Raw genomic sequence first — 24,730 nt, 5'->3', positions numbered from 1 at the left:
GGATTAATTTTTATGTATTTGAGGCCGTGTTTTAATATAAGTGGATTCTGAGAGATCACAAGTGAAGCAGTTTGCTCACACTTATGGCCGATTTCACACAGTCCAAATTCAAAGCAAAAAGGAAGTTCCTGAGTTGTTTCAGGGTTTTCGGTGTTTATACATTTATTTATTTATTTTTTATCTTTAAGGCCTAGGAATTCAAATTTATATTTGGATACCATTTTATTTAAACATTTTTTTATTTAAACATTTTTTATATTTTTATTTATATTTTTTAATATATTTAAGGTGTAGGAATTTGAATTTTTATTTGGATACAATTTTATTTAAATATATATTTTATTTAAACATTTATTTTATTAAACATTTTTTACGTATTTATATTTTTTTATATATATATATAAGGCATAGGAATTCAAATTTATATTTGGATACCATTTTATTTAAATATTTATTTTATTTAAACATTTATTTTATTTAAACATTTTTTACATATTTATATTTTACCACCATCAGATGTTCTGTAAGCACAGCAGTCAAAGCACAATTCACGTAGGTTTGGGTATTTTTAGCTAAGGCTGTTTGCCAGGTTTCTCAGATTTAGAGAGGAATTCCCAGTAAGATGTGACTTTATTCACAGATGCACTCTTTTTTGGGTGTTAGTTTGAAATCATAAACTTTATTGCATTGAGCAAAGTATGTCCACTTCAATAAAGCTCCTGGTGTTTTCAAGTATTTTCCCTCTTCTCTTAAACAAATTGAAAATAAAAATTGATGCTTCAACTAAACATTATCTACGCTAACCAGAGAGGGCAATACTGGATCTTTCAGGATCCACACATTTGGATGCTTTTGCAATTGGTGCTTGAAGCAACTTCTTTTGTAGACAAACTGTTGCATTAAGTAAATTAAGGCTTTCACATTCAGCCCCTTCCTTTAGGTAAGGATTATAAAGCAGAAAAGGAGGGAAGAATTACTCGGTGTGTAACTGAAAGGCCAAAGTCTTACTCAAGAAAACAAATGTGACAACAGCTCATTTACAACCCAGTGAGAAAACAAACAAAAATGCACACAGAAAGATTCAGGAGTCACGTGAAGATGAATATAAAAATGGAACATGAGTCACGTGTTTTAGAGATTCGAGCAGATGATTGGGGGCTAGAAAGGTGTCAGTGGATAGCACAGGAAGAGTTTTGAGGAAGAGCTGGAAGGAGAAACATGGCAAGAAATCTGCTGTTCTACACAGACCTGCAGTGGGAAAAACAGTTTAAGACTTCTGAAGGAACAAAGTAATAAAACTCACAGAGCCCAGGAGCAGAAGAGATTAAATACTTGCCAAAAAGCATCAAAACTAAGCTCATGGACACACATTAAAAACTGAATTCCTCCAATTTGTGAATTCCACTTTTTTGCTTTGGGACTGAACTCGGTGATAAAACTGGTCAGACTGAAAGAGCCGGATCTAAGAAACTGCTTCTTTTAAAGAAATGCATATGTTCCAAAGCACAGTGCTACAGGAATACAGCTTCCCACAAAAAAGTTCATCCATGTACACAAAATGCAATGGATGCCCTCATTAAAAAGGCAGAATCGCGGCAGTTTTTGAATTTTAAGCAGCCAGAAAGACAAAAGGACCTGTGTCTGTCCACAGGCAACTCCCAAGAAAGTCACAAAATGTGCCAGGGACAACAAAAGGTCAAGACAAAATTCCTTTTAATTTAAGGAAACTGGAAGAGATTCTGTTCCCGTATTCATCCAGTATAGATGAATAATTTCTTAATTATTAATTTTATTTTTTCTACTCAAGCCTGCCAATGTTGGGTTTTTTTGACTACATGAGGAATGATCTGAAGTCTATCAGCTCACAGTTTAATTTAAAAAAAACACTAAACCAAACAAATAAAAAACTGTCTTGGCATTACATATCATTTTGTGCAAAGCCAGACCTTTGTGAAGGTCTTTTTTTAAAAAGCTAAAAAGTAAATGTTATTAAGGAAGAACAACTTACCAAGCCCTTCGACCAAGAGCAGCTATTTTGCCTACAGTGAGCAAATCAATTCCTCCACACATCTGCAGGGAAAATGGGATACTAAAACACTTGAATTAAAATTAAAAATAATAAAGAAATCTTAAGGACCAAGCATTAGCCTGTGAGTATTACACAAGTCCCATCCCTGAATGAAAAATAAACAAACAACCAAGCATTACAGATGACAGCATATGCTACAAAAGACATTTTATAAAAAACTTTCAAATATCACCAGGGAATGTGTTACCAAAGAATCTGTACAAACCACCCAAGAAATTCAGGCCCAGTCCTGTACACAAATCCCTTGAGAAATTACCACCAGACAAACATAGATAACCACATATTGCTCTTACAAGAAAAGACAGCTCCAAAGAGCTCAGAAAAGTAAACAAGGGACAGGTAAAACTGCCTTTATTGTAACACCTGTTCAGCACAAACAGCATCAGGGCAATCCAGGAAAGGTGCAGACTATTATGACTGAAGTGCTCAATTTTGTATTTAGCATGGAACATGCAGGTCAGCCAAGATCTGCTCCTGACACTGTGGGGTTTAATTTTAATCTTTAATTCTGCTATTTTTTGAAGAGCAGGTCAGTTAAAAGTTGCAGCTTTAGACATTTCAGGATTTAACACTAGGAACACAAGTCTTGGGTCTCACAGGCTCAGTCCCCTCATTATCCTCAGACTGGTCTTGCCTTCATTGTAACAGACTGTGCACTATCTGTGGTTTTGACCCTCTAAACTGAAAATTCCCATGGGATTTCAGATATGCTCCCTTGTTCTTCAGGTCTGAGATCATTTCTAAACACCAACTCTCAGTTCTCACAGATCCCATCAGGCAGTTACACAACCAAGTTCCAGAACACACTGACACACACATTTGCACATCAGCCCTGTTTGCTGCAGGACATCCATCAATTAATAAAAGTGTGACCTACACTACAATAACAATATTCTATCCTTGCCAAGCATCAGCCTTTGTGTTCCCAAAACCAAGAAACAGGCCCCAAAAATCTCCTCTACAAATACCTGAAGTCTCCTGTTACTGCTGTTACTGTTGTCAAATGTGAGTTCTACAATATCCCCAACCATTAATGATACGAACTCATTAAGTACAAAATACAATCAAAGTTTAACGCAGGTTCTCCCTGGTGAAATGGGACATTGAATGAAATGGATTTATTTTCCACAAATACAAGGCATATGTATCTATATACACAGATTATAAAAATTACAAACCACTTCTCAAATAGCCTTCTAGAGAGCAATGAGGTCCCGCCTGAGCCTCCCCTTCTCCACACTCAACCAGCCCAGTTCCCTCAGCCGTCCCTCAGCAGACATGTTTTCCAGAGCCTTCCCCAGCTCCGTTCCCTTCTCTGGACACGCTCCAGCCCCTCAAGGGCCTTTTGGCACTGAGGGGCCAGAACTGGACACAGCACTCCAGGTGGGGCCTCCCCAGTGCCCAGCACACAGGGGCAATCAGTTCTCTGCTCCTGCTGGCCACACTCTTCTCCACAAAGGCCACGATGCCCTTGGCCTTCTTGCCCCCCTGGGCACACTCTGCCTCATATCCAGCCGCTGTCAAGCAGCACCCCCAAGTCCCTTCCTGCCGAGCAGCTCTCCAGTCCCTCTGCCCCCAGCTTGGAGCGTTCCAGGGGATTGTTGGGAGCCAAGGGCAGGCCCTGACACTTGGCCTTATTGATCCAGCCTGTCCAGATCCCTCTGCAGAGCCTTCCTGCCCTCCAGCACATCCACACTCACACCCAGCTCAGTCAGTCTCCCAAACAGACCATAGTCTGACCACCAGCAGTTCAGGGTGTCAGTTCTGCTGCCCCCTCCTTCCTCCACCCAGAATGGAAAACTCCATCATTTTGGGGTCTCTGTACCCATCGGCTCTGACCACCACATCCCCCACCAGTCACAGAATCATGGAATTGTTTGGGTGGGAAGGGACCTTAAAGAGCATCTCAGTCCAACCCCCTGCCATGGGCAGGGACACCTTCCACTAGACTCAGAGCTCAGAGCCCCATCCAGCCTGGCCTTGAATACTTCCAGGGATGGGGCAGCCAGAACTTCTCTGAGCAACCTGTGCCAGGATCTCACTACCATAACAGTCCAGAAATTCTTCCTAATATCCCATCTAACCCTTCCCTTTCTCTGTGTGAAGCCATTCCCCTTGTCCTGTCACTCCAGGCCCTTGTAAATAGTCTCTCTCCATCTTTCTGGTTGGCTCCCTTCAGGCACTGCAAGGCCACAATTAGGTCACCCCAAAGCCTTCTCTTCTCCAGCCTGAACAATCCTAATTCTCTCAGCCTTTCCTCACAGCAGAGCTGCTCCATCCCTCTGATCCTACTGCTGGTCCCCTCTGGACTCGCTCCAACAGGTCCATGTCCTTCCTGTGCTGGAGCCCAGAGCTGGGTCAGCTCTGCAGGGGTGACAACATTACAGCCCTGTGTGTTCCAGCAAGGACACTGTGGAACCTCCTGGAGTAAAGGGGCCATTGTGACACTGCACGGCCTCATGAAATCAAAGGAATCCTGGGACACTGTGGAACCTCATGGAACCAAGGGTTCATTGTGCTATGATGGGCCTCATGGAACCAAGGGAGCCCTGAGACATTTTGGGACCTCATAGAATCAAGGGGTCATTGTGACACTGAGGAACCTCGGGGACTCAAAAGCCACTGTGACACTGCAGGGCCTCATGAAACAAAAGGAACCCTGAGACTTTTCAGAACCTCATGGAATCAAGGGGCCACTGTGACACTGCAGAGCATCGTGGAGACAAAGAGACCTGGGACACTGTGGACCTAAAGAAATCAAGGGCCCATATTGGCACTGTGGAACCTCATGGAATCAAGGGGCCATTGTGACACTGCAGGGCTCATGGAACCAAAGGATTCCTGGGACACTGTGGAATCTCATGGAACCAAGGGGCCACTGTCATATGTGGGGCCTCCTAGAACCAAAGGAGTCCTGAGACATTTTGCAAACCCATGGAATCAAGGGTCCATTATCACGCTGCAGAGCCTTACAAAGCCAAATGGACCCTGTGACTCTGTGGAACCTCATGGAATCCAGTGGCCATTCCCACACTGTAAAACCTCATGGATACTGTCAGGTTCCCATTATGAAAAGACGCCTCTGCCCAAATTCAGCTGCAAAGGAGACCATGTGCCAAAGTCAGCAGTCCAGGTTTGATTTAACAGTAAATAGGAGGGAGAGAGAGAGAAAGAAATGGAAAGAGAGAGAAGAAGAGGGTGGTGGGAAGCCAGTGAGAGAGAGACAGAGATGAAGTAAGTGTATCACACCATGTAGATCCCTGAGGCTCCTGCCGTTCCTTCTTCACCCTGCTCTGCTCGGTGGAGGGTCCCCAAGTTGTGCTTCTGGGCTATCACTTTTATACAGCCCAAGCCCCGGGTATTCAGGGGGGTAGATGCTGTTCCCACAGCTTAGGCTGGCACATCTAAGAGGACTTGCTTCCTTTCCCACAGCTCATCATGGTGGGAGCTTTGCCCAGTGTGCTTCCAGTCTGCAGGTGGGAATCTTTGTCTGGATGGGTTCCCCAGACCTGCCTTACCAGCCCTGGCTTCCTGTTGGGGCTGTCTGCTCTTTCCCACAGTCTGCACAGTGCAATTCTGTCCTGGGGGCTACTTCCAAAGCTTCACCTCCCTTTAGGCCTTGGAATTAAAGGCCTTCCTGTTTGCCACCAGTCCTTATGTGTTGTGGTGCCTTATGGGATTTTCCTGCTTTGACAGTGTTTTGAGACAGTTCATTGTGCCCTTCAAGTCCTTCCATGTGCACACACACACACCACTCTCACCAGTGTCTGGCCCTCCAAAGAACACCAGACCTGATGATTTGTAGCTCCCACTCCAGTGGTTGGCACTTGGAGCTCCCTCCGTACCCAGAGCTCAGAGCTCCCTTGTGCCAGAAAGTTTAAAGAGATTGTGCCTCATTCTACCAAGACAACCCTTGGAAAAAAGGGTCCCTCTGTGTTTCCTGGGATAAGAGCACTCTATTGTCATCTTCCAAAACCTTGGAGAGGTCCCAGAGATCTCCCAGGAAGGAATTTGGGGCCTCAAGCACATGACCCGTATATAGAGGCTGAGGACTCAGGGGTCAGTGGTGTGAAGATTGAGGACAGTAGAGGAGTAGCCTGAGAGGTCTGGAAGGGGGGTGTGAGAGCTGGTGGAGCTTTTCTTCCTGTCAGAAAACAGCCTAAGAAAGAACTAGTGCCACCAAGGGCAGCTGGGGTGGCCTAGACTGGTGACAAGAAGTCAGAAATTTCCCTCCAAGGTCAGTGTTGTGGTGCAATATGTCACAAAGGAGTCTGGATGAGCCCAAGGCTTTGTGTGTGCAGGAAGAGCCAGGGAGGACGCAGAGATGTCAGTGCAGGAAGGTGCCAGCCAGGTGGGGCAGCCGGGGGGATGACGACAGCCTGCAGGGAAAGGGGCAGGGCATGGACACCATAGGACAGCCTGGGCTGGAGAGGAGACAGGGATGGGGAGAAGCTGAAAGGCCCTGCCAGAGCCACCTTCTGCAGGCCTTTGGCCGTGGCTGCTGTCTGTGCCCCTGATGCCAGGAGGAGGGGAGTGGCCCTTGCAGCCCTGGGGCCTCATGGCCTCCTTGTCCCTGCTCAGCAGCCTGGCAGGTGCCACCCCATGGTCCTGCCCTTGGCATTGCACATCCCAGTGGCCCAGGAAGAGCCCTGAGGAATGAGGCAGGGACAGGATCTGCCTTCCCAGGGGCTGAGGGTCAGGCCTTGGCCCTTTGGATTAAGGAAACAAGTCCAGTTTTCCTCAGCATCAGAGCCACCTTTCCCTTGCTTGTCCATCCTTGTCATCACTGTCTGCACTTTTCTCCTCCAACTGGAACTGGGGACACTTTCTCAGTTGGATCCCTCAGTGAGACTCATTAGCACTACAAGAAACTTTAGTGTTTCAATCTCACTTTGACTTCTTGAAAAGTTGTTTGAACTTCCTCTCAGGGACTGAGTCTCATGTAAACAACTTCAATGTCCCCCGAGGGCCATGAAATGCCTGGGGCTGTTGCTGTGCTGCTGAGCTGGGCCGGGCTCCTGGCACACAGGGAGCTCCTGGCAACCAAGAAGAGCTTCAAAGAGACAGCTCTGCTGGTGAGCAGCTCCTATGCACAGCCCAGCAGGGCTGAGGGCACTGCCTGCAGCACCCAGGGCACAGGAGAGAAGGCAGAGAGATGAGAGGCAGCCTGGGCTGGGAGGTGACTGAGCTCTCACTTCAAGAGAAACCTTCCCAGGATTTGAAGGAAGAATTCTCTGGCTGTAGGAAAGTTCAACTTGGCAGGAGCTGTCAGGATGGCTCTGCTGGATTTGCTGGGGTACAGCAGGAGAAGCTGCTGCAGAGCAGGACTTGCTGCTGCCCCATCAGAGGCCCAGGGCCAGAAGGTTCCCTGTGGCAGGGCTGGCTGTGGGGTGGGAAGGTGGGGGTGCAGCCAGGGGTGCCCAGGGCTGTGGTGCAGAGCAGGGTCTCAGGGCTCTGTGTGCTGGGGCAGGGACTCTGCTGCCTGCCAGGGTCAGCTCTCAGCCCGGCCAAGGAGTTGCCACGGGGCTGGGGGAGAAGGGCTGTGGGGAAGGAACAACTCCTGGGAGGGCAGAGCAGGGCAGAGTCCTGATCTCCAAAGTGGGCTGCAGGGAATGAGGGCTGGTCACAGCTCAAGATCAAAGCAGGAAATTTCCCAGAAGGTATTTGCAAGAAGCACAGACAGACAGGGAGTACCTTAAAGAGAATGAACCAGTTCTTTCAGTGTTATACTCTGGGTTGTCTGGGTCCTGACTGCAACAGGGAAATGAATCTCTGAGCACAGGAGACACTGAAACTTGAACTCTGTTAGAGGAGATTGAACCTCAGAGTATCAGACATCAAAACTGTCTTATAGACCCATCAGTGTCACTTTCTCAGCCCTGTGCCCAGGGAAGCAGCTGCTGGCAGGGACAGCTCCAGGCAGCAGAACCCTGGGCAGGGAGTGGGGGGCAAGAGCCCCCAAAGGCCTGGGGGAGGGGGTGTTCAGGCAGCTCTGGGGGCCCTTCCCTGCAGCTCTGCTGGGCACTGTGTGCTGAACCATAGAAATCAGGATTCCTGCAGTGGAAAAGAACCTTCCAGATGTGATGGTGAAAATAGAAAACACAGGTACAATTATTTAAAGCTCAGACTAAGCTTCTGCTCTGCAGCCCCAGCTCTTCTGAGTCATGGGTCTAGAGATGGAACTTTTGTATTCAAGGTGTTTTACATCTGACATTCCTTGTGTGTGTGAGATCTCTACCAAAAAAATTCCACGTCCCACTGCAGCAGAGCAAAACTGACTCCTTGGCAGTGCATTTGGTGACATGTGACACATCGATTTCTTGTAGCAATGGAGTTGCTTTTTCACAGAGGTCTGTCTTAACTGTTCCCTGTCCTTTCCTTTTTTGAACAGACCTTGTGCTGGGAAGCAGCAAATGTCCAACAGCAGCTCCATGCCCCAGTTCCTCCTCCTGGCATTTGCAGACAAGCGGGAGCTGCAGCTCCTGCACTTCTGGCTCTTCCTGGCCATCTCCCTGGCTGCCCTCCTGGCCAACGGCCTCATCCTCAGCGCCGTAGCCTGTGACCACCACCTGCACACCCCCATGGGCTTCTTCCTGCTCAACCTCTCCCTCACAGACCTGGGCTGCATCTGCACCACTGTCCCCAAAGCCATGGACAACTCCCTCCATAACTCCACAACCATCTCCTACCACGGATGTGCTGCACAGGCCTTTTCCTTTCTGTTCTTCATGTCAGCAGAGTTTTTTATCCTCACCATCATGTGCTACGACCGCTACATTGCCATCTGCAAACCCCTGCACTACGGGACCCTCCTGGGCAGCAGAGCTTGTGCCCACATGGCAGCAGCTGCCTGGGCCACTGGGTTTCTCAGTGCTCTGCTGCACACAGCCAGTACCTTTTCCCTGCCCCTGTGCCAGGGCAATGCCCTGGGCCAGTTCTTCTGTGAAATCCCACACATCCTCAAGCTCTCCTGCTCACACTCAGGCTACCTCAGGGAAATTGGGCTCATTGGGGTTAGTGCCTATTTAGTGTTCTGTTGTTTCATTTTCATAGTTTTCTCCTATGTGCAGATCTTCAGGGCTGTGCTGAGGATCCCCTCTCAGCAGGGACGGCACAAAGCCTTTTCCACGTGCCTCCCTCACCTGGCCATGGTCTCAATCTTTGTCAGCACTGGCATATTTTCCAATCTCAAGCCCCCCTTCATCTCCTCCCCATCCCTGGATCTGGTGGTGTCAGTTCTGTACTCGGTGGTGCCTCCAGCACTGAACCCCCTCATCTACAGCCTCAGGAACAAGGAACTCAAGGATGCCATAAGAAAAATGATGACTGGATGCTTTTCAGGGATAATAAAGTGCCTTATTTCTGGTGTGTAGCATTCAGAATGAGACTCCTTAATGGCCCAGCCTTCCTGCTCAGGTTTTTCGTGGAGGTCATCAGGTTCTTCTGGCAATAATTTTCTGTGCAATGAAATATTATTATGCATCTGCCTTCTAACTTAGTGTCTACCCATTGAATTTGACCCAGGGATGTATAAATGATGAATTGTGGAATCTGTGTATTTAAACCAAATAAAAGACCCTGCAGTGCCTTCTTTGCCCAAGACCTTTCTTCTCAGATGTTTCTAAAGGACAGCACACTGCAGGACAGGGTGTATTTGCAAACGGGAAGGAGACAACAATCCCAGCCCAGCAGCACTGCCAGGGAGCAGCAGTGCTTGGTCTTTGCAGAGCTGCTCTCTTGCCACTTCCACACTGTCCTCCTGAGCCCCTTTCTCAGGGCAGGGAGGCACCAAGGAAAATGCTGAGCAAACCTTTCAGCTGCACTCAAATCCAATTGGAGGGGTTGGCCTCGAGGAAGAAATCACTTCCAATCCTCCAGAACCACCAGGACAACCTGAGTTGTGTCCTGGGCACTCCTCTGGAAGTGTGGGATATTGCAAAGGTTTTGGTGTCAGGGCTATTGAGAAGGCTGGGCAGTGTCACCTCTCCCAAACCCTTGGAAAGGCCAGAGCCATCCCAGAGCTTCCTGGGGCCTTGGCAAAGGCAGACATGGAAGCAGTCTGCAAACAGGGCAGCAAGGAGGGTTGGCAGAGTTCCACACTGCTCAGGCTCAGCAGGGAAGGGGATAGGGCAAGTCCTCCTGCAGCCATTGCCAGGCATGGGAAGGACAAGGCAGGGATTGCAGAACCCCTGTGGGAGGGAATAGAGGATGTTGTGTGCCCAGACTTTATCAAGGCCCTTGACATGGTGTCCTGTCGTCTCCTTATGGACAGACTGGTGAGAGCTGGACTGAAAAAGTGGAAGATGTGGTGGTGGGAATTTGGCTGAATGAAGTGTCCAATAAAATCCATGGTACAAAGTCCTCTTGGCAGCAACTTCCTGGTGAAATCCCTCAGTGATCAGCCCTTGAACACCACTGGAGAACATCTTTATTATCTCTCTGCACAATGGGACAAAATGTATTTCAAGTTCTTTGTGGATGATTCCAAATTTCAGGGAGCCCTTGAGCAACCTGTCCTGGTTTAAAGACACATATTGGGGTGGGAACTCCAATAAAATGAATTCACTTCTCTTTTATTCCCCACCTCTACAGGGAGACAAAATACAAGGAGTATAAGTGAAAACAATAAGAGTTTACTGACAGAAAATATATCAGCAATATCAACAGAGTTCAAAGCATCAGCAGAGAGAGAAATTGTCTCCTCTCCCCCCCTTTCCCCAACTCCCTTTTGTAAACAGATAAAAACAGGGATCAACACGTGCCTCTCTTCTCCCTTGTACCCCAAATGGACAAAGAACAAAAAAGAAAACCAGGGGAAAGAGGGGGCAAAGCAAAATGTGGGAAACTCTCTGGTCTGAGAGCAGTTGTGCTGCCCAAGAACACGCTGACTCCAGAGGTGTCCAAGCGGGGCAGAGCCGGCGACTCCGGTCCGTGCGGCGGAGGGGGGGAGGCAGCGGCTCTGCTTGATTCCATGGAGTTCTGGGGAGGCACAGTGGCCCCTTGGTTCCATGAGATTCTGAGATGTCTCAGGGTTCCTTTTGTTTCAAAGAGACCCCACATGTCACAATGGTCCCTTGGTTCCATGAGATTCCACAGTGTCCCTGCATTCCTTTGGTTCCATGAGGCCCTGCAGTGTCAAGGTGCCACTTGATTCTGTGATGTTACAAAGAATCAGAATGGCCCCTTGATTTAAGGCCAACTGCACATGGGGCTGCCTTGGGGGGAGTGTGGGCACCCAGACAAGGGAGTTGTCACCCCCCTGGACTCAGCCCTGGGGTCACCACATCTGGACTGGTCTGTCTGTCTGTGAGGTTCCCCATTCTGGAAGAATGAGGAAGAATTGGAGAGGGTCTAGAGGAGACCTGACAGGATGCAGCTTTTCTCCATATTGGAAATAGAATGAAATCTCCACAAAGAGTAGCATTGAAGGTTCAGAATGAAGGTGACGAACAAGAAATGTCACTCAGTGAGGACCCTTGTGCTGCAAGAGGTCACCCAGAGGGAGTCAGGATCAGCCCATGGCTTTGTGTTCCCAGGGAACAGCCAGAGCTGGTGCAGGGACATCAGGGAGGGTCTAGAAATGCTGCTGGGAGGGGGGTGGGAAAGCAGGAGGGGTGTGTGCAGCCTGCAAGGCCAGAGCAGCAGCAGGGCCAGGGCAGGACAGCCTGCAGGAGAGATGGCCAAGGGCTCTGGCAGGGCTGCAAGGCCCAAAGGCACCCAGGCCTTTGTCCCCTTGCCTCTGGCAGCTGCCTCTGCCACTCAGGCCACCACAAGCAACTTTCCTGGCAGGTTCTGCCCTTGGTTTCTGCCTCGCCCCTCCCTCAGGAGCCTGGCAGGGGTTGCCCAGTTTTGGCCTTTGTTGTTCCTCCCCCTCCCATCCCAGTGCCCCCCAAACAGCCCTGAGCCAGCCGGGAGGGACAGGATCTGCTGGGCCAGGGCCTGGGGCTCAGCCCTTGGCCTTTGTGCTCCACAAAACCAAGGCAGGCTTTGCTCAGCATTGCAGGGGCCTGCCCAGAGCCTTGGTCTGCCTGCACTCCTGGCCTCCAAGGAGCTGCTCCAAGGAGTCCCTGGGGAGGCTTTGGCAGTGCCTGCCCTCAGTGGGGCCCAGCAATGCTTCAAGGCACTTGCAGTTTGGCTTCTGACTTCTTCAGCAGCTGCTTCAATCTTCTCTCAGTACCTCAGGATCATGGGCTGGGCTGCAAACACACTGTGGGGCTCATTAAAATGCAGAAATCCCTCAGGATCTCTTTGTTTTCCTTTAATTGTCTTCAAAGAAATTTCAAAACAAGTCTTCGAAGTTTGCACTTTTTTTTTAATTCAATGATGGATATATTTAAGTTCAGAGGAGAGGTGATAGAGGTGTTCTCCAAGTGATCTTGATGCTGAGTGTCTCCTCAGGAGATCCAGACAGACCCTGTATGATCCACCTTGCTCCTCACCCCCCAACCTCAGCAGTTCTGACATGGCCCACCTTGGACTGACAGCTGATGCAACTCCAAACACATTGTGGGACCCATTAAAACATTGAAAAGAAATTATTTTTCTTTCTTTAATTGTTTTCAAGTCTTCAAGACATCACCAACTAATTGGAGTTGTTTTGTAGTTTAGCTAAGGAGGAAGATTTTAAAGTGGACGTCGCAAAAAATATATTTTTTGATGAAAGAGAATGATTTCCACAGAGCCTTGCTATGCAAGAGGGTCAGGGCGCGAAGGATTTGGATCCAAAGATAAGGGGGCAAAAGACATTAGTAGCATTTAATCATTGACCAATTGAACAGTTATCAAGTGGTTCAGTAGCATTCCCTACAATTTTAACAGTGACTGAATTCTAGATTCACAAGAACAACATTCCCACCACAGTCAATTCACACCCACACCCAGGCAGAGATGTGTGGACACATCAATAGTTGGCTGTGGAAAGGTCCCTCTCCAAAAGTGTCCTTGTTGTCAGGGAAACACTCCCACAAATCCCTTTGTGTTTCCCACCAGACCGGGGTCACAGCTGGAGGAGTGTTTGTTGAGGGGCATCAGAATTGTCCTGGGCACCAGCGACGGTCTTTGGAGTGTTGCAAACTGGAGGGTTCCCGAGCTGGGAGAGGCTGCCAGAGGTGTCCCACTGAGAGGGAGGTGCTGGGGAGCTGCCAGGGCCTCCCTCAGCCCCGCTGGTTGTGGGATCCCAAGGGGACTGGCTTTAGTTATCTGCTGAATTTCCATCCTGGTGTCAGGAATGACTGGAGTTTCCAAACTGTTTAGGAATTGGATCCAAACTGTTCCATTTGGGTTCTGATTCAGGTAGGGAATATTCCAAGGTTTTCAGGGGATGACTCATTATCCTGTATACCCCAGTTCTTACACCCATCCAAATCAGCTGGATGGCTTATTGACAATGTGTCCCGAGGGGCGGCACCTCCGATGCCATAGAAACCCCTCCCCCTGGATTAGGAAACCTTTGGAATTCAGGAGGTGTTCCAGTGGAGCATGAAAATGAACAGCAATTTTCCTAAAGCCCAGACCCCAGCAGAACAAAGCCAGGCCCCATCAGTGGCAGAGCAAAGGTCCCCCATCCCTGTGTCCCTGTGGCCGCTGAGGCGGCAGCGCAGGCCCGAGGCGGTGCCGGGTCCCGGTGCAGCCGGGGCAGAGCGGCGGCTGCGCGAGCGGCAACCCCGGCGGTGAGTGCGGCAGCCCCGTGGGAGCGGCGGCTCCGGGCACAGACGCCGGCGGCAGCCGCTGTGGCTCATGGAACCGAGTGGCCATTGGGACACTGCAGGGCCTCCTGGAATCCAGGGGCCGGTGGGACACTGGGGAGCCTCTTGGAGCCAAGGGAACCCTGGGATATTCAGGAACATTGTGGAATCAAGGAGCCATTGTGACACTGCAGGGCCTTGAGGAACCAAAGGAACCCTGAGAGCTTTTGCAACCTCATGGAATCAAGGGACCGTTTCTGGCAGGATGCTCTGCTTTGACAGTACCTTAAAAATGTTTAGAGAATGCAAACAATACAAGCTCTCTGTGGTGAGTTACTGCTGGTGTCAAGGTGCTGTTTTTAATGTTGAATTATGCCAAATACAAAATGCTTCTTGAAACTTCAAACACACATCCTGCTTTCTGAAGCAGGATTTGACAGATAAGCTGCTCCCTGGCCTGCAAATATGTCTGGCAATCAAACCCTTGATAACTATAAAAGCCCCATCCAACTGTCATGTGTCAGATTCTTCCACAGACTTCTTTGAAGTGTGTGGAGCTTCTGCCATGAGGCAGGGACAGCTCTTCATGGTCACTGCCCAGGGGTTGGATGGAAGAAAAAAGAATTACCCTCTGTCGTTGTGGGGTGAGTTACCTCAATCTCTGCTGCAGGATTGTTGTTTTTGCTGGCTTTGATCCAATTGCTTTAATAGAATGACTTTGATAGACTGCACTGTCCTATCTTACACTACACTACTAGAGTTTTTTGGCTTTTATAATTTGAAGTAAATAATTATCTTTAAGGTCTTTCATCTGTTCACTTGTCTGATCAATTTTTTGTTCATTTGTCATAATAAATCATTGTTTTTATAGAAATATTTCTGATTTGCCATCTCTAAAACCTGCAGGACAAAGTGATTGAATCACACCTCTATAATTCCTTCAACTGAAACCAAAATCTGAGCCTGAGATTGGATCCAGCCACCCCCAGGCTCCTCTCTGAGAAGGAATTTAGAAAGCAAGGGGGTCCTTTGTGCACCTCGTAGCTCAATGAGTTTAGCACAGAATCCCCCTGCACACACACAAACACACAGGCACGGGAATCTACACACACACTCCTGTTCATCCCTACACAGACACAACCCAGACAGACTCGCAGGGGAACTCCACACACCATTCCCACATCACAACATAAGAACAGTTAGAAAAACATGTACACCAACCATCACTGCACTGCAGCATTCACAGGATGTGACACCTGTGTCCATTTTGAAATGTTACAGCCATTCTACACAGCCTTTATTTCCTGTCAGCTGAGTATTCTATCAGGTGCATTCTAAGATGAAACTCCAGGCACATGAACAGCTGAATCTGTTCCACATTTAAATGCTGTTGCACATTTTTAAATGGAGAAAGGCGGGAAACTGCTCAGTGTTCAAATGAATGAAACACAGTGAGCCACAAAAGGCAAAAGTACATCGTGTACAGCAGCTTTTTGGAGTTACAAATCTGCTCAATTTTTTATGTTTGGCATTCAGAGACCATGTTTAAATTTATTAAACTACTCCCGTTCTGCTCCCCCCACTCCTCTTTTGGAGTGTTTCAATTGCCTTTCCTTTTCCAACAGCTGTGACAACTGTTAAAACAGTCAGTAAAATTAAGTCCCCTCTATAATCCTTTAGTCAACGTTACATTTTAATCAGAGGTTGAGGAAGATTTCGTGTTACAAGTGCACTGATTCATTTAAAATTATTAAACTGACACATATGTCAAAATGAGCAGATACATTTATTGCATGTTAGCTTATTAAATATTAGTAATTATTAGTGCTATTGTTATTGCTGAAAGAGCAAAAATTCAAGACTGCAGCTGGCTTTAAGTTATTGCACTCTTTAACATGCTCTGCCTTAAAATCAAAGCACACCTAGTGATGGTCAGACAGATGTCTCTGCACTCTCAAAATGTTCAGACAATTTTTAGCTCAAATCCTCTCTACCCTCACCCATAACACAAGAACTACAGAAACTACAACACCTATTTCCTATGTCCTTCTGCTCACATGTGCATATGCAGGTCACAATATATAGTCAAACCACAATTGCTATGAATATTATTAATTATTAATATTATTAATTATTAATATTATTAATTATTAACTGTGGGGTTTTTTAATTGAGACAGGGAAGCAGATATGTTTCTGAATGTTAGTCCTTTCTCTGTGTCCACACAATCCCACACACCTCAAGCCCTGCACTCACAGAATATATTGGCACTGTAAGGGCTTCCCTTACTGGTGGGTCCGTTGGTGTGAGGTCAAAGTAGAGCTCTGGGCAAAGCTCTTCCCACACTCTGTACATGTGTAGGGCCTTTCCCCGGTGTGGATGCGCCGGTGCCTGACGAGGGTGGAGTTCTGGTTGAAGCCCTTCCCACAGTCGGTGCAGCGGAAGGGCCTCTCATCCGTGTGCGTCCGCTCATGCTGGTAGAGATTGGAGCTGGTGCTAAACCTCTTCCCACATTCCAAGCACTTGTAGGGCCGTTCTCCAGTGTGGATGCGCTGGTGGGAGTGGAGGGTGGAGCTCTGCCTGAAGCTCTTCCCACATTCCCCACACCTGTAGGGCTGTTCCCCACTGTGGATGTGCTGGTGGGTGCGGAGGTTGGAGCTGTCACTGAAGCTCTTCCCACATTCCTCACACGTGTAGGGACGTTCTCCAGTGTGGGTGCGCTGGTGGCTGAGGAGATCAGAGCTGTCTCTGAAGCTCTTCCCACATTCCCTACACATGTAGGGCCGTTTCCCTGTGTGGATCTGCTGGTGCCGGATCAGGTGGAAGCTGTTCCTGAAACTCTTCCCACATTCCAAGCACCTGAAGGGCTTCTTTCTAGTGGGATGTTGCCTTGGGACCACGACCTTGGAGTTCCTGCTCAAGCTCCGGCCATCTTCCCGGCACAGGCTGGCTCTTTCCTCCTCAGAGCACCCTGGGATGGCTTTGGAGCCCCTCCTGCGGGGGGATCTCCGGCCCTTTCCCTCCCCGCTGCCTTCCTGCGCCGGGGAGCCCTTCAAAACGGCCTCTCCCACCAGGGTCTCATGGGGGGATTTGTCCTCCGGGCTCTCCGTCCTCAGCTCGGGGCCTGGGGCAGGAAGCAAGAAGGACAGGCAGGGGATTTGCCTCCGGCCCACAGGGAAGGCCAAGGACATCCCCCCAACTCCGGCCCCGGCAGGACGGCGGCGCCAGCGGGGTTGTCCTGCAGCCGGGGCCATGCTCGGCTGACAGAGCCAGCACAACACCCGCCCAAAGGGACACTGACTGCCTCCTCACCTGCCTGGGGGGCCCAAGGCATCTTCCTCTTCCTCGCAGCCTCCTCCTCCATCCGCCCAAGCTTTGGGAAGGACAAATCCTGATGGGGGGGAAAACAAGGGCTGAGCGCGTTGGCTTGGGGGTTCCTCCTGCCCAAGTCCATCTCTAGAACTCACTGGGCATCCTGTGTCCATAAAAACCTCCAAAACACCAAGATTCAGCCCAGAAAAACCCAAACCAATGAGATTCAGGCAAAAAACAATGAGATTCAGAAACAGTAGGAAGACCCCTGCCCCCCCAAACTGCAAAAAGTTGAGATTCAGCTAAAAAATACTCAAAAATATGAAGATTAGACCAAAAAAAATCTTCCAAAACCAAATTGGGGTGAGAGGCGACACCCTGGGAAACCAGGGCTTTGCTCCCTCGGCTCTGCAGGGCTCTCAACCTCCTTTGGGCATCCCTTGCTCCAGCGTGGGCACCTCCCGGGCTGCAGGGGGGTCTCTGCTCCATCCTGGACTCATCCACAGGTCACAGGCCCTTCAGCTCAGGGTCACCCAGAGCTCCAGCTGGTTCCATGGAGCAGCGATCCCCTGGCCCCTGACAGTGCATGCACCTCGCCAGGGCTGTTCCTCGAGGTTCTCTGGCCCCCTGCCAGCCCAGGGCTGTTTCTCCAAACCACCAAACCACGTGTGCCAAATGCCCTGGTTGGTCAGTGCCGGCTGGGGGAGCGGGCACTCGGTGAGAGGATGAGAAAACTGCACCTGGGGCTGGGCTGAAAGAGGCTTCAGCACCACTTCTGATGGCCCAGGGGCAGCATCTGTCTTCTCCCAAACAGAGAGATGGCACTTGTTCCTCTGCAGGGAGTCAAGGGCAGGAGGGTGACTCCTGCATGGACTGAATGGCAGAGGATCCCTTGGGTCCCCAGGATGGATCAGCAGTAAGGCGTACAAACTGCCCTGGGGCTCAGGATACAGCTGCCAGCACAGATTTCCCTGCAAAGTCTGCAGTGAGTCAAGCTCTGCAGAGGAGATTGTGCCCTCTGGATGGGATTGCAGAGGGGCCCTCAGGTCTCCAGAATCAATCAGCAACAAGGAATAGACACAAAAGGTTCCCTCGAAGATTTTGGGGGGAGTGTCCTGTAGGGAGGGGACAGTGTCACCCCACCAGGGTGGGGCTGGCAAGTGGGAGGCTGCTCCAGGGCTCTGCAAGAGGCCTCGTGCTCTGCTCGGCCCCAGCACTGGCTGGTACCAACACCCTCGGCTGCCCCCGGCCCTGGGCAGCTCTGCTGCCACAGGCTGTGCCCTCACCGTGGCCCTGCAATGGCCCTGCCTGTCCCTCACCCGTGGCCCTGCCCGTGGCCCTGTCCCTTGGCTCTCTCTCTGCCAGCTCAGTGTGGGGCACACGGGCTGGGGGTCCCTCCCAAGCCCCCCGGGCAGCCGGCGTTGGCTGGGGGATGTGAGGGCTGGGCCTGCTCAGCACAGCCCCGGCCTCGTGCCCAGCGCCTCTTTCCTGACCCACACAAGAGCTTCCCGGCCCCCCCAGGGCTCCCCTGCTGCTGCCTCTGCTCCTGGCCCTGCCTTTGCTGCTCCCTTGGCTGGGGCAGCGGCTGCAGGGGGGGATGGCAGCAGCTTCAGCTCCACGGCACTTCCTGGGGGGAGCTCAGCCCGGGGGGACGGGCAGGGACCTGATGGGGATGGACAGGGGTCCAGCAGGGACAGACAGGGCCTGCAGGGGAAGGCACAGGGACAACCTGGCCCCCCACACTGCCAGGGCTGTCTCTGCTCCTCCTTGCAGGCTCCGTGGCCAGGCACAGTTTATGTTCCTGGGTGCCCACCATCTCAGCACTTGGAGACGCTCAAATCAGCGCCCGCAGCTCTGCAGCAAAGCCCCAGCTCACCTGGCACACAGGGGATGGACACAGCACCTTCTCGGGGATGGGCACAATTTTTCCTCTTCTCCACCACGGGGCTCTCCTTCCTCAGCAGCACCTCTGCCTTGCACTTATTCTCAGCCTCACCTCAGGGACAGCTCTGGGCTCACCTCCGCGCCACTTCTCAGCCTCACCTCAGGGCCTGGGCTCAAGGACAGGAACCTGCAGGGAGGGGACATCATGTGCAAGCTGAGGGCTGCCTGCTTGCACTGGCCTCTGGGCTTCTTTCTCCTACAACCAGCCCACAACTTAGCCTGCTTTTCTAACACCACACATTTACAGACTAACCTTGGAGATATATATAGGCACAGACATCTCTATCACCCTGGGGATAGAGCCTCAAGCATGTGCTGCCATAGGAATGGCAATCACAGAATCACAGAATCAGCCACGTTGGAAAAGACCTCCGAGATCATCAAGTCCAACCCTGGATCCAACCCCGCTGTGCTTCCCAGACCATGGCACTGATGCCACATCCACTCTCACCTTCAACACCTCCAGGGATGGGGACTCCACCCCCTCTCTGCCCAGCCCATTCCAAGGCCTGATCACTCTCTCAGCAAAAAATTGCTTCCCAATATCCAACCTAAACCTCCCCTGGCATAGCTCAAGACCCAGCCCTCTTGTCCTACTGCTGCTTCCTGGCAGAACAGCCCCACCCCCACCTGGCTCCAACCTCCTGGCAGGGACTTGCAGACAGTCAGGAGGTCTCCCCTGAGCCTCCTCTTCTCCAGCCTCAACACCCCCAGCTCCCTCAGCCTCTCCTCACACCATCTGTGCTCCAAAGCCCTCCTGCCTTCCAGCACATCAACACACCCCCCAGCTTGGTGTCACCTGCACATTTGCTGATGAAATGCCTGGTTCTGCAAGAGCTGGAAACACTCAAGGGGTAGCAGGACCAAGTCAGGGGCCTGAAGGGGGCTTTTCGTTCTGGGAGGGTCCTGGGGGAGCTGGGGAGGGGCTTTGTGGATTGGGGGTACGAACCAGTACAGACCAGTGCAGACCAGTACAGACCAGTACCTCCTCCCTGCTCCCCAGATCTCTCCTGGAGCTGGGCCACCTTGTCGTGGGACACCTGAGCCACCCCCAGTGCCCTCCCAGTACAGCCCAGTGCCCCCAGTACAGCCCACTGTGTTCCTGTCCCAGGGTGCCGGGTGATCCCGCTTTGGGGAGGGGTTGGAATGGATTTGAGGGTGGTGCTGGGGGAGATTTGAAGGGATCTGGGGGTTTGGATGGGGATTTGGGGGGGGGTTGGGGTGCTTTGGGTGTATTTGGGGGAGTTAAAAAGGGTTTTTGTGGCATTGGGGCATCAAAGGAATCTGTGAGGGGAGGGGATTAAAGGGAAAATGGAGGTTAAGGGACATTTGGGAGGGGTTAATGAGGCCTGGGCGGGCAGAGGAGGGGCTGCACCAAGAGCAGGTGAGTCCTGAGACCCCCCCTGGTGTCCCCAAGACCTTCTTGGTGTCCCTAATTTCCCCCTTGACACCTCGAGACCCCCCTGGTGTCTCCAATGTCCCCAGGGCCTCCCCAGCCCCAACTCCCCCCTTGACACCCCCAATTCCACTGTCCACAAACTTAACCCCACTGTCCCCAAACCCCATCCCTGATGTCCCCAACCCTCCATCTCACCCCACGAGCCCCCCTGGACCCCCTGACCACAAAAACACCCCCACACACATTCACAGAAAGGCCAAGGGCATCTGGGGACAGTTGGGGGACAACTGGAGGGCTTTGTGGGGCACTGAGTGATTACTGGGGGATACTGGGACACACTGGGGGGAACCCGGGGGCACTGGGAGGAACTGGGGAGTTATGGGGGATTACCAGGACACACGGGGGGACACTGGCAGGTTACAGTAACATACTGGGGGTTACTGGGTGCTCACTGGAGGATCACTGGGTCATCCTGGGGGGCAGTGGAAGGTCACTGGGACACACTGGGTGGTCACTGAGGGGGTTACTGGGCCATACTGAGGGTCAATGGGAGGTCACTGGGCTATACTGGGGGCACTGGGATCCCCTTCGTCAGTTCTGCTCCCCCAGGACTTTTGGGAGCACCCCCACGACCCCTCCCCTGGGGTCTGGGAGATCCCCTGAACCCCACTGCTGGGCTTTAGTGGACACATGGGCCCCCCTTCCTTTGGGGTCTCTGTGTGCTGAGTTTTGGGGGTCTCTGGGGTTCGAGGGGAGAATTGGGATCCCCTTTCCTTGGGGTTGGTTTGCTGGGCTGGCAGAGGCGCTGTGGTGGGATGGGAAATGGCATCATAGGAGTTTTATTTGGCCGTGGCCAGACAGGACTGACACGGAGACCCCCCAAAATCCAGGCAAAACCCCTGAAACCCCCTCAGAAATCCACCTCTGGACCCATCAAAACCTCCTCAAAAACACCCCAAATCCCCTCAGAGACCTCATCTCCCCCCCCCAGGACCCCCAAAACCCTCTCAGTGACCTGCAAAACCCACCTGGCACCCCCAAGCCCCTTCAGGGACCTCAAAAACCCCCTCAGGGACCCTCAAAATCCTCTGGGACTCTGCAAATCCCCCTAGAAACCTACAAAACTGCTTCAAAGACTCTCCCCCCAAAGCCCCCAGGACCTCCCATTTCCCTTGGAAACTCCAAAACTCCCTCAGGGATTCCCAAACCCCTTCAGGAACCTTTAACCTCCCCCCTAAGTCCCTTCGCGACACCAAAGCTCCTCAGAGCCCCCCAAAACCTCCTCAGGGACCCCTAAAAGCCCCTAAGGGACCCCAAAACCACAGAACAGCAGAAGAGCTTTCTGTAAAGGAAGAGAGCAAAGAATCTGAGAAGGAGGAGACCAAGGAAAAACTGAAGCAAAGCAATAAAATCATCCTGGCCCTTGCAGTTTTTTCCTGACCTTTTTCTCACTTTTCCTTTTTTTAGGGTTCTTTTTTTGGTTGGGTGGTTTTGAATTTTTTCTCCGAGGGACTTTTTCGGCAATCGAATCACCCTTCCGGGTTCCTGGGAGGCCTCCGGGCCCCGCGGCCCCCGAGAGGTTCCTCCGAACCTTCGAACTCCCCGCGCTAAACCCTCCCGAGCCCTCCAGCCTTTCCACCCTCACCCGCGCTCCCCGCAGCCCCCGAGGGGATCCCCAGACCCCGCTCTCCTGCACCCCCCGCCTGCACTCAGAGCTCACCGACCGACCCGCCGCCATCACCGATTCCCGGCAGCCAACGCGGCAGGGGCGGGGGCGGGGCTGCGGGGGCGTGGCCGCGCGCTGATTGGCTGCGGCGGCGTTCTCTGAACGCGGTGCGCGCGCAGCCGGGACTCGGTGATGGCGGCGGGGCCTGCGGTTCGCTCTGAGTGCTGTGAGTCCCCCCGGGGGGGCTCGGGAGGGTTTAGCGGGGGGGTTCGGGGATTCCCGAGGAGGTTTTGAGGGGTTCCTGAGGGAGTTCGATGTCCTGAGGGGACTCAGGGGGTGGTTGAAGGTTCCTGAAGGGGTTTGCGGGTCTCTGAGGGGGTTTTTGTTTCTGAGGACATTTGGGGGGTTCCAGGTGGGCTTTGGGGGTCTCTGAGGAGGTTTGGGGGTCCTGGCGGGACCTTTTAGGCAGTTTTGGGGTCTCTAGGGGGTTTACGGGGTCTTAGACGGTTTTGAGGGTCTCTGAGGGGGATTGAGGGGTCCCTAAACGGGACTGGGGGGTCCCAGGTGGGTTTTGCGGATCACTGAGAGGGTTTAGAGGGTGCTGGGGAGGGACGAGGCCTCTGAGGGCATTTGAGGGGACCTTGAGAAGGTTTTGATGTGTCGAGGGGGGGATTTCAGGAGTTTTGAGGGCATTTTGGGGGTTCCCTAAAGCCCAGCAGTGGGTCCAGGGGGTCCCCCAGCCCCAAAGAGGAGGGGTCCTCGGGATGGCCCCCAAAATCCGGGGGGGAAATGTACCACATCCGGGTAAGGGGATCCCTAGACCCCAGTATATACCAGTGACTTTCCAGTGACCCCTTCAGTGACCAGCCAGTGTGTCCCAGTGACCTCCCACTGCCCCCCAGGATGGCCCAGTGATCCTGCAGTGAGCACCCAGTAACCCCCAGTGTGGCCCAGTAACCTGCCAGTGTCTCCCCTGTGTCCTGGTAATCCCCCAGTAACTCCCCAGTCCCTCCCAGTGCCCTCCCAGTGTCCCTCAGTTCCCCCCAGTGTGTTCCAGTATCCCCCAGTAATCACCCAGGGCCCTGCAAAGCCCCCCAACTGTCCCCAATGTTTCCCCAGATGCCCTTGGTCTTTCTGTGAGCATGGGGGAGGGGTGTTTTTTGTGGTCAGAGGGTCCAGGGGGGTCTCCTGGGGTGAGATGGAGGGTTGGGGACATCTGGGATTGGCCTTGGGGACAGTGGGGTGGGGTTTGGGGACAGTGGAATTCGGGGTGTCAAGGGGGGAATTAGGGCTATGGGAAGTCCCTGGGGACATTGGAGACACCAGGGGGGCCTCGGGGTGTGAAGGGAGGAACTGGGGACACCAAGAGGGTCTTGGGGACACCAGGGGGCTCTCAAGACTCACCTGCTCTTGGTGCAGCCCCTCCTCTGCCCGCCCAGGCCCCATTAACCCCTCCCAAATGTCCCTTAACCTCCATTTACCCTTTAATCCCCTCCCCCCATAGGTACCTCTGACCCCCCAATGTCCCCAAGACCTCTTTTAACTTCCCTAAAGGCACTCAAAACCCCCAAATCCCCATCCAAACTCCTCAGATCTCCCCAAATCTCCCACAGCCCCCGCTGAAATCACTTCCAACCCCCCTCAAAGAGGGATCACCCAGCACCCTGGGACAGGAACACAGTGGGCTGTACTGGAGGCACTGGGCTGTACTGGGAGGGCACTGGAGGGGGCTCACGTGTCGCACAACAAGGTGACCCAGCTCCAGGAGAGATCCAGGGAGCAGTGAGGAGGTACTGCTCTGTCCTGGTCTGTCCTGGTCTGTACTGGTCTGTACCCCCAATCCCCAAAGCCCCTCCCCAGCTCCCCCAGGACCCTCCCGGACCCCAAAGCCCCCCTGGCCCCCTTCAGGCCCCTGACTTGGTCCTGCTGCCCCTTGAGCATCTGCAGCTCCTGCAGAACCAGGCATTTCTTTGCTCCCCACAGGGTCTTTCCCACACCCAGAATGGAATCTGGAGGCAGCAGGATGTGCACAGGGCTCCCATTTCCTACAGTGCAAAGGGGCTGCAGGGAATGATTCCCCTGCTCTTGCAAATCTGCTAAAACCTGCAGGGCACAGAAGGGGGAGCTTCAGGAATTTGCTGACCTTGGGAGTGGAGCTCACAGGGTATTGAGAGGAACATATCCCTCAAATACAATCTCTCTGCATACACAATATCTGTCTGGACAGGCAGATAAAGCAATAATCAGATATATTCTGTATCATATATATGGCACATATTCTATAGAATCCATCCTTAGGTGTTGTATGATAGATCTGTAAGATATTACACATAATAAGCAATAATAAGGCAAGTGTCCTCCTTAGGGAGACACTTCAGAAGGGAACTTGCACTTGACCCCCTCCCATCTTCAGCTTCGAGCCACCCAGTGCCACAGAGGGGGACAGAGCTCCTGTGGAACATTCTATTCCACTGACACAGAGCAAGGAATAAACCCAAACTATTGCCTGGGTTTGTTCCCTGGGGGTCTCTGCAGCAGCAAGCACAGCCCCACACTGACTGCTCTGGGCTGTGCAGGTGTTTGTGGTTCTGCCTGTCTCACACACACACAAAAGTCTGGTTAGTGCTGCCCTCAGG

The 24,730-nt window shown here is 51.9% G+C and overlaps 1 long non-coding RNA gene and 1 pseudogene across 1 annotated transcript in view; both read right to left on the bottom strand.

Moving 5' to 3' along the window:
- Positions 1-22,195, bottom strand: part of LOC135405261 (zinc finger protein 883-like) — a 37,436-nt pseudogene extending 15,241 nt beyond the window's left edge.
- The window catches only part of LOC135405723 (uncharacterized), a 267,008-nt gene that overhangs the window by 76,918 nt on the left and 165,360 nt on the right, over positions 1-24,730 (bottom strand). The window lies entirely within an intron of this gene.

The sequence above is a fragment of the Pseudopipra pipra genome, chromosome W (assembly GCF_036250125.1).
Source record: "Pseudopipra pipra isolate bDixPip1 chromosome W, bDixPip1.hap1, whole genome shotgun sequence".
In the NCBI taxonomy this organism is placed as follows: Eukaryota; Metazoa; Chordata; class Aves; order Passeriformes; family Pipridae; genus Pseudopipra; species Pseudopipra pipra.
This window is presented reverse-complemented; position numbering and strand designations above follow the sequence as displayed.